The sequence below is a fragment of the Rhamphochromis longiceps genome, linkage group LG19, assembly GCF_057381845.1.
Source record: "Rhamphochromis longiceps isolate RC_006_pf linkage group LG19, R_longiceps_female_GT1.1, whole genome shotgun sequence".
NCBI classification, from domain to species: Eukaryota; Metazoa; Chordata; class Actinopteri; order Cichliformes; family Cichlidae; genus Rhamphochromis; species Rhamphochromis longiceps.
Genome location: NC_140575.1, coordinates 27,629,860 through 27,638,426, shown reverse-complemented (window position 1 = coordinate 27,638,426; position 8,567 = coordinate 27,629,860).

The window sequence follows — 8,567 nt, the reverse complement described above, 5'->3', positions numbered from 1 at the left end:
AAATCTATACACATTATAATAGTGTGCCACACAGGGATGCGCTTCCAAACACCAGATTCAGCAGCTTAAATTTCTGTTACTATAAACTGAAATGAGGATAAATCTGAGGTAATACAAAATATAACTAAAGGCACAATTTGGATAACTTTTATATAGCATAATAATATATATTGAATACTTTTTGGCATAAAAATACATATTTTACATGCATAAGTTTGTGTCAAATGCAGTGTTGGGACTAACGCGTTATTAAGTAACGCGTTACAGTAGCTACGTTATTATTGTGGTAACGAACACTGTAACTAGTTATTATGCCAAAACCGGGAACGCGTTACCCGTTACTGGGATTTAGATAGGCTCGTTATTCGTTACTTCGTGTGGTGTCTATCGCGGAGCTTCCACAGATTCAATAACATTAGCAAGTGGTGGAGGCCAGCAGGTGGATGAAGGAAAAGGGAGGCAAGAGGAGAGACCCGAAGCGGCCGCTGGTCCGAGAGTGTCAGGTGAACTGAACTTCAGGTAAGAAGTTATGACCTGCAGTCCATCTGAGTCACATATAAACCAAGTTTAGGTGGAGTTTATTTTCGTTATGCTGACTTTTTCGTACTGCGTGCTAGCTAGCATGACGGAGTTTCTATACAGCAGGGTGGGTGCTATGTTACTGATGTTGAACTTTATTTTGTTCATACGGTTAATTATTAGAGTTGCCAACCCTCCCGTAAAAAACGGAATCGTCTCGTATTCAGAGAAAATATCACGTGTTTCTTATTGAGGTGAAAAGGAACATTTTGTCCCGGACTTCAGCTACAATGGAAAAGGCACAAAGCTGGAGTTATTCTGTGTTTACGCTGCACAGCTGCCTCTTCTTCTCTCATTCTCTGCCCCTCCCTCTCCTGTTTCTACTTCAATCATGAAACTGATCAATGATCAGCTGATCGGCTTTTCTCTCTTGTTTATTTATCGCCCACTTTGCGCCAGAAAGAGGAAACCAGTGGATGTCGCGCTAAACAACAGCAGCACTTTTAAGCTTGATCAGCTGTTGTTAGAATTTATTTAATATTAATTTCTAGTATCAGCTGATGTTTGCTGGAGCCACAGCTGTAAAGCTGCTGGTCATGATGTCGGTTTGGTTATGTAGTGAGAGGGAAACATAAAGATGAAACCAGGAGATGTCCTTACTGAATCATCAGAGCTGAAGAGGTGATGGAGAAACAGGTTTACCTTTTAGGTGACATGAATGAGTTGAAGGGAAGTTATGAACTGTTTCTGAGAGACAAATAACCCCAGGATCCTTTTTTTACTTAGCTGACAGCTGGTAACTGTGCAGGGGCGGGTCTAGCAAAGTGTTGCCAGGGGTCCATGTAGGGCATTAAAAGGGGAAGGGGGGCACAAGGAAATACTTTCTTATTCTCATTTAAAATGTCTCACTTTTAAAAAAATAATTATCTGAGTCTTGCAACAAACAATTGATAGATTGATACATATATACCATCAGAACAGTGTACATCACTGTCACAACAGGCTTTATGATTTTTCCTATAATGGTGGCCGGTCTCTAGTCAAAATGCCCAGGACGATTTTTTTGTCCCAGTCCAGCCCTGTAAGCAGCTCATCTGCAGTCGTCTGTTACTTACATCTTCCTATTCAGAAGGCAGGATTTCCAAGTTCTGAGTACAATCGAAAGCACCACGACTGCAGTTTTTGTGTTGGATGTACAAAGCAGGCTAGGATAGAATCAGACGTGGGATTTCTCTCGTGGAAATGTGCACATTATTTTTTCCTTTCTATTGGTAGGTGGCACAGTGCACTTGTGGCAAGTAAGCAAGTTAGAAGACTGTCAATCTTGCTGGGTATCCAGTTACAGAAGCAACACATTAACAAGAGAATTCTGAGTAAAACCAAAGTTACTTTCCCTAGTAACTAGTTACTCCGAAAGTAACGAGTAACTTGAAGTAACTGAGTTACTTTTGATAGAAGTAACTAGTAATGTAACTAAGTTACTAATTTAAAGTAACTTACCCAACACTGGTCAAATGGCATATAGCTGTCTTTAATTTTCCTGCATGTTCTATTTAACCCTTGTGTGGTGTTCATATTTTTGTTACTCAGCCAGTGTTCATGGGTCTGGTGGACCCGCTAGAGTTTTGGCTTTCCAAATTAACACTATCAAACAATTTTATGTTAAATTACTCAACAGATGTTTACTTCATCCCAATTACAAGCCATATGAACAGCAAACATGGTTAATTTTTTCCCTTTACCTTTGTTAGATCACATTTATGAATCAATGTGCTTCTCGTTTTTTGGGGTTTTTTTATAAAATGTTATAAAAAAATAAATCAGTTATAATCAAGTGGAGTGAGTGGAAAGACACAACACATTTACACGTGAAGCAATATGTTTCACAACTAAATGGGATCAGCTGCTCATCAATGGTGACATTAGGCCCAGGTTTGTAAGACAGGGGGAGGTGGTGCACACACTTATCCCACACTGTCCTGATGGCAGCTAGCTTGTCTCTCTGCCGTCGAGCTGGTCTGTCGTCTCAGTTATCAAAACGGATAATCCTGGAAATTTTGTGGAAGTTTTCCAGAAACATTGATGCACGGAAAGGTTCTTGCCGGTTTCTGCATCCCACAGGGATTCTGTGGATTCCCCTTTGGACCTGAAAACTCCTGCAAGGATAAGAACCCCAAAGTAGGCCTTTGGGGTTCTTAGATCTCCTTCCACCTCTCTCCAAAAACACACCTTCCTTCTAGATTACTGGAATCTAGAATAATTTTCTGGATGGAATCTGGGATGAAAAGCTAAAATGAAGACTTGATGTCCTGCACATGAGTAACTGTCAGCCGTGTTGGCCCTGGCTTATCACAGTAACAGCTCTGCAGGGTGGCTCATTTCTTGGGCAAGAAGACCATTCAGTTTCACCAGTTATTGACGTCCATATTTCTTCACTTGCTGTCTGGTGGGCTTGTTCTGGTCCTGGAGCTGGCTGCAGATGGGGTACTCGTCTTCGTTTTGTTACTAAATGGTGCTCAACCTCATCCTCTTCTTCAAAATCACTGTAAGACTCTGAATTTTCAGAAATGTGAAATATTCTGAAACCTCTTTGTCAACATCATCATCCGAAGCCCCTCTCTCTTCCAAAATTAATTGGATGGCCCTCGCAGCAGATAATCTTTTGCCATCTTGATCAGTTGTGATAAAGAACCACACTGGCAAAGTCTTATTTATAGTATTATGCCCCTAATTTGCAGGAGGGACAGGGAATGATAAAATAAAATTTGGATCCCTCAAGAAAGAGGGCAAAATGTGTGGGAATGTCAGAGCAGACGGTGTTGATAGTTGAATTTTTAACAATGTTGCAACTTTGTGCGGAGCAGGAGGGGAAGAAAACACTATCAGCAGCACCAGAAAGGAGGAAGACAGAGTGTGGGAACACAGGACATACACTTTCAACACTTTTATTAGACCTGGGTCCAGTGGACCCGAACACCTTGTATGTAATGTAAATGCGTGGGGGGAGGTACAGTATGAGGTCATTGAAAATTAGTTCGGATTTATGTTCTTCACAGAAAATAAGCCAAAGCCAATGAATTTCAGGTTGAAAAAATAATTAATTGTTGAATTTTTCTTTTGAGAAAAACTGAAAACAGGTCTCACAGACCCGAACACCATACAAGGGTTAAAAGCAAAAAGAGACAAAATTACAGCCAGCATCAACTTAAAACATGTTGATTAAATTTTTACGTCAACAGGCAAGTAAAACCTCTGGCAGAGCGTTGTTTTGGCCACAAGGGGGAGGTAGATCACTGAAAATCACTTGCTGTAGTCGAAGAAGATGCACAGAAACATCTGCAGTACCACTTAAAACTATAAGCATCTCAGCACTGATGCAGAAGTGCAGGCCATCCAGACTGTCTGGATGCATTCGCAGTAAATAAAAGCCAATATCATTCACATCTCAACCAAATAGAAATTTCTCATAATCAATCCCTCACACACACATTGCAAAGAAAATGTCGGTCTTGCTTCAAACAACAGCAGCACCGCAATACGACGAATTTATCAGTGCTTACTGTGAAGCATGTTTGCAATCAGTGTTTGTCATTATTATCATTATTATTTTTATTGATGTTTTTGTTATTTTCCAATATAAAAACTGCAAAAAGAGAGCCAATATATTACCTGACTTGATTATGTGGAGATTGTTTGTTTTTCCTTGCCAGTTGGCTGTGTTGCAAACGCACATATTTTCCACTTTGCAATTTCTTTAGCTGAAACAAAAACAAAAAAGCCAACTATAAAAGTTTGACAGGTGTGATTTTTTTTTTTCACCAACAACGTGATTTCCAAAAAGCTATTAGCTGACAACTTTGGATATTTCAGCACGATGTGCAGTATGTCATTAAAAAATGAAGGAAACAAAACAAGAAGTGGCAGGCCTAAAAAGAAACTACAGTATATAGACTAGTACTAGTAATGTTAACTAAAGCCTCATCAAAAATCATCAGGGAGAAAAGGCTGAATTATACAAAGGCCAGTTTATACCAGAATTGGACTGAAAAACCAGTGACAACAGTTCAAATCATGGTGGAGGTCACGAGAGAGGTAAAGCAATGAGTGTCTACAGCCATCTGTAAAACACTGTGGAGACTCTATCATGATCTGTGGCTCCCTTTCAGCCAGTGGTGTTAGTGTTATTCCCAAATTTGATGGGGTCATAAAAAGAAACGTATCAGATTTTGATCCACCGTTGATACCATCTGGTATTGTATCTTATCTGCTATATTTCCATATTTGTTTACACATCTTCCAATAAATCACTGCATTTTCCAGGTAAAATATGATATCATAAAGAAATGAGGGGTGAGTTTTTACAGCACTGTAAATGAATACCCAAGATTGTGAGAATTTATCATATTTAGGTGGCAAGTTTTAAATATTTTCTATTTATATTAAGTAGATATCATACTTGTTTTTTACTTAAATATATGTGGCATCACATCAAACAGTAATAAATGAATATCTGTTAATAGAACAGAATAGAATAGAATAGAATAATCACTTCTAGGATATAGAATGTATATGTTATGTACACTTAAGAATATAAATGAAATTTGTCTATATTATTAGTAATAAAAAACAATTTATTGTGTAAAAGTAGGTTAATACTCGAAATTTAACTGGAAATTCTGTAACTAAAAATCAAGAAAATCTTGCAGAAAGAGTCAACATGTGATTTATTTCATTATTTATATCTTATTTCATCTGCCAGTTTTAGTTATGCAGTTATTCAGTGTAGTGACTTCATGCTTCTGCACTGAACAGATTGGATTTGAGAAAGTGGTGTGTACGTATGTGTGTGTGTCTGTCTGCAAATTCTCTTCACTTGGAAAGATAGAGAGAGAAAATAGGGACTCACTCTTTTTTTATTACTGCACGTGCTTTCTGGAAAACTTCCTGTTAGTAATGAGTGTTTTGTTTTTGATGTCATTGTCTTCCTGTAACAGTTGGCTGTAGTAGCTTATCTCCCTTTGCAGAAAGAGTATTAAATCTTGATCTTACTAAAGGTGAAGATGAAGTCACGAAGGATTGGTGAGCGGAAGGCCAAGTGTAAACAAGTCTGTTTGTTTTTCCCAAGAGGATGATTTCAAGGAAAATAGACATTGATTGTTCCCCAGAGACATTTCGGGAAGGATCTGCTGCCTTGTCCTGAGCTGACACCGCTGATGAAAATAACCCCGAAGTACAAAGTTGGCCCGAGGGTCCAATGTTGTAAACTCAGACTAACTTCATTAATTTAGGTAGAGAGCGAACAGGGCGCTGATTGTACTTCAGCATTTTACTTGTTGAGGATGCAGCACTAAAACCATCGGTACATAATCATCAGCCTATGTGTGTCGTCTCTGTGTGACTGATGCGTTTATATGATTACAATCTGATGGGTCATGATCGCAGTCATGCACAGTTTATATTATTGCAGCACCTCCAGAACAATTGGATAATAAGGTAAAATTAGATTTTTATTACATTAAAAGTTACCAAAACAATCGACTTGGACAGTTTACATCTTCTCACAGTATGTTTGACGTTATTCTGTTGTGGTTGCGAAGAGCCACAGGCACACTTTTACAAGCTCTGCGATATAAATACTTCCCATGTCCAACAATAAAAGTATGACAAATGTAAAACATAAACATCACATTACAATACATATGTCTGCATTATTGTATTGCATTTTATTATTAAAGGTAACCACCAGTATTCCATTTTATCCAATCAGTTTAGCCCAGATTTGATGAGATGAGACCCACTAAGGATATTTCCAAGGGACTTGTGACCAAGTAGGCAGCAGTAAAAGCTGTAGACAGTATAATATATTATACAGTATAATATAAAAGATACAAAAGCAGATAATGCTAAAACAAACATGAGGGTAGGTTAGATTACAGATGTAATATATTTCTTATATGTTCAGGTTTTGTACATAAAAATGCATGCTGAAACATAAAAGCATCCCACGGCTGCTTGTAATCCTATTTTACGTCCGATGGAGACTGCAGGAAATTGAAGATTTAAGCCAAAACAGCAAGATTACAATTACATCCAGATGATACGCAGTCACGAGCCGAAATGCGAAGATCTAAATTGTCACATGTCAACATCAAACTGTAAAAAAGCTAAATAAATAGGAGAGCTTTAGTGTTTCTCTGATGCCCTTATTTGGCCTGGAGAATCAGTTGTTTTAGTGCAGCTGCCAAACACTTCTAAGCAGAACGCCTTAATGTACTGTGACTGCAGTTATAATGAAGGATTATCGGCTCAATTTCTGTGAATGATTCTGTATATTAACTGTGACCTGATGAAAACCTGCAGTCTGGGTGTCAGCCTGCTTCTTTTCTCGGGGCTTATTCAGCGGGATCATCGAGGGTTTGCTTATATCACCAGTTCTCAAAGTGGGGTCTGGGGACCATGACGAAAGAGATAATTTTGTAGGAATGGTAACAGAAAGGGACCATGTACCAAAAAAAACCATCACTATCACTTACCTCTGAAGTGTTTTAGGTTGAAAGGGTTTAGAATGCAAAAAGGGTAAATGGCATGTAGGAATACAAAAGTAGTAAGCATTTAGAAAACAGACGTCAGGATTATGAGGGGATTTGTACATTTTACCTTCCTTGCAAGAGTCCCCATGTCCCCTTAAGTGCAATCACTGATCAATTTCTTAACCCTCTCAAGGCAGGCGTTGCCGATTTACAACAGTTAAAAACTAACAACCTGATTACCCCACATACATATTTTATGAGTTCTTTTTACTCAGAAGTACCGCTGCAGGACTTAGTTGTGCATTAGCAACAAAAAGTTTAATTTGAGCCTGAGAGGGCTAAAGACAAAGATGTTTTACTGACGGTCCCAACATTATATGCTAGAAACACAATACATTTTATATGTCATCACATTTGGTTTCTCTGTTTATATTTCTAACTTGACCAACATTCCATAGACTCGCCCATAGGGATTATAATCTTCTAGGTCCAGTCCTTGTACAGACTATGAATGCAGAAATTGAGTGAAAACCAAATTGAAGTCAAAAAGCAGCAGAACACCTTCACAAAAGGAAAAGGCTGGAATACTGCTTTATATTTTCAAGGAATTTAACATTGCACTAACTGATACTCTTGTTTGTAAAATGTATTGCAGGAATAAAGCCAATGCTGAAATTAATTCTTACTGATCCCGGTCCTCTGTCAAATCCCACAGCTTCTCCTGGGATTGTGTATCGCAGTGTGTTTTCCTGCCAAGTTGTCCTCACCTGCCCCTACCTTACTCACAGGTGGCTCGGAGCCAAGCCTGACAGACTGCTGGAAGGGAAACTAGCCACCATCTGGAATATCACAGCCTGCCAGAAACAACCGAAGCCAGCTCACCGACAAAAGTTACATTTACGTACTATTGTGTGTGGACCAGTATGCGTCTTTTAAAAGTAAAGCTATTTCTTTATTATTTTATCCACACGGAAGAAGTGATATTAAAATCCATTTGATGTAAGATAAAGTGTTAAGTAAATGCCACATATATGTAGCATTTACTACATATATGTGGCATTTACACACATGGAAAAAATGCACATAGGGAAAAAATTCAAAGCTTAAAGGGAATACCGTACATTTAAACAAGCACATATTTCTAATACCTTATGACAGAAAACACACTGTAGGGGATCTGAAGTGCTGGTTATGATTTCTTTCTCAAGCCACAAGTTGCCATGCGCATATTTTGTGCCTCGTTAGTATGTATAATTTTCTTTTTCAGTCCCCTTTTTGTTTGCCAGGAACTCCAGGCTTACAGTGTAAGCTATTATGCATGCTTTTTTGGCGTAAACAACACTTTTTTTTCTAATATAGAATATCTACTGTATAGGAGCCACCCACAGAGTGTCATATCCACGGATCTTCTTCTGCTTGTCTCTTGGGGATGAGACACTTTTTTTCTTTTTACTTAAATTAGCATATTCAAGCTATTACAATTCATATGCACTCTTTTATGTTTGCTTGTTTCAAAGG